Source organism: Triticum dicoccoides, chromosome 3A (assembly GCF_002162155.2).
Source record: "Triticum dicoccoides isolate Atlit2015 ecotype Zavitan chromosome 3A, WEW_v2.0, whole genome shotgun sequence".
NCBI lineage: Eukaryota > Viridiplantae > Streptophyta > Magnoliopsida > Poales > Poaceae > Triticum > Triticum dicoccoides.
The window spans coordinates 3,360,485-3,362,733 of record NC_041384.1 but is presented as its reverse complement, the minus strand read 5'-3'; positions in this window follow the sequence as shown (position 1 = coordinate 3,362,733).

Sequence of the window (2,249 nt, the reverse complement as noted above, 5' to 3'; positions counted from 1 at the left end):
GGAAATGTCGTCATCGGACGACGAAAGTCTCCCGGAGGAGTGCGGCTGGTGCCACGACGATCGAGGTTTGTGCGACATGCCTCACCTGGACGATGATCGGCGCTTCAGCATTAAGCTCGAGGAGACCTTTGATGTTGAAACGGTACGCAACGGCGACAAGTGTTTTTTCGTAATTAAGCATGACTTCAACTATTTCAACATGTAATTTTCATCTTTTACAATTTGAGTATAGCTTATCCCATGCCATGCAAGATGCTATGTCTTGGAGAGGATGGATTTTGAAGACCATGAAAATTTTGAAACGAAGAAAATTCACCTAAGGACCCATCATGATGTGGATTTTGAAGTAAATCTATATAATGCTGAGAGCGTAACCCATTTTGGTTGAAAAAATTGGGAAGCATTTTGCAAGATGTATGGTTTTGACGAGGGTATGCTTGTCACCATGGATCTTCGTGATCCTGACATCGACCAAGACAATATGAACATTTGGGTCCTTGTTGATACGCCTCCAGTTCTACCGCTATGTGAGTTTCTCAAACATAGTTAATTATTAACTAATTTATATTGTTTATTTCAAAATAGTTGACAGCTTATTTTGATTGCTCAAACAATGTGCGGAACATGGTAGACAAACCCACTACACCAATGGCTCCGAGTTAACTTATCAGGAGAAAAATCATCTGGTCGGATTTTGTACTGATCTTGAGAATTACAATATCTACAATCAAACTCCTCAACATTATGGTCAATATGTGCCACTAGTGCACGTGTTGAACTACGGTAACTACCATGGAGATGCCCTGGTAAGATTTTTTACTATTACGACATCCGTGCATCTTTTGCATACTTCTAAAACTAGTACATCATTGCTAACTATTAAGTTATTACTATGTTTTTCAACAGAGAATCGCAGAGGATTGTGTTCCTCATTTGATGTATCAGAATGGCTGCCTTAGTGTTTTGAACATATATCCAGGTCATACTACGAATCTCAACTGTCCATACCGGATTTCTAAAAGAAGTGGAGACATGCTAATCAGATAATGGAAAAAATGTGGACAATCGTAAGGAGGTTCTTGGAAGCAAAAGGAAGCACCACGCAAGAATTGGAGACAGGATTGATGATCTCCATTCTCGAAGCGAATACATCATACGATGAGCCAAAGTGCCACATAGTTCTTTCAGGAAAAAGGGACATCCTGGGAGTGGACGGCAAGACAGACATGTCTGACGATTATGAAAAGTTTCATGAAATTCCTCCCTTCAATGTCAAGGCTGACCCAAGCATCCTGATAAACAATGAAGATTATCCATGGTTATGGCGCAATAAGCAAATGACACAAGCGAAGAAAAAGTGAAGACTTTCTCCCGCAACTATTATGATGATACCATGCCAACTTTGTAACACACGAACATGCTACCATTGTCCGTTTTGTACATGCACATGCTATGTGGGTGAAATTATGATACCATTCCAACTTTCAACTTTTTCAGAGTTCATTTGAAGTGCTTTCATGTCTTATGGTTCGGCCCTCGTAATACCATGACCATTAGTCCCTGGCCCATGCCAACTTTCAACTTTCAACTTTCTAAAACTAATGGCACTAACAGAAAGTTTATAATTTTGCTCCTCGCCCCTGGCCCATGACCATTAGTCCCGGTTTGTGCCACAAACCAGGACTAAAGGGTTGGTCCTCGTTGTGGGCAGAGTTTAGTCCCACCTCGCCAACCGAAGGGGGCTCACACCGGTTTATAAGCCCTTCCCTCTCTGCCTTGTTGAGCTCCTCTCAAAGTGAAAATAGATGCCCTAATAGAGAAAAGTTTAACCTAAATTCATAGTGAATTTCTCTGAAATTCATAGAAATTTACTAGGAATTTAGGTTGAATTTTCTCTATAAGCGCATCTATTCTCATTTTTTAGTAAGTTAATCACAAACTTGTGATTCAAACAATTTTCAAAGAATTCAAGTTTTAACTATTCAAAGTTGAAAACTAATGGCACTAACAGAAAGTTTATAATTTTGCTAACCTAAAAGCAAACAGAATTAAAAATTAAAGCAAAAAACAAAAGAAAATAAATAATGCAAAAAACAAATCAAAAAAACAGGAAAAAACTATTTTTATAGTAAAGTTAATCACAAAATAAAATAAATAAAGCAACAAAGAAAACAAAAAAACTAAAAAAGTGTTTTCAAATTTGAAAACTAATGGCACTAACAGAAAGTTTATAATTTTTCTAAAACTAA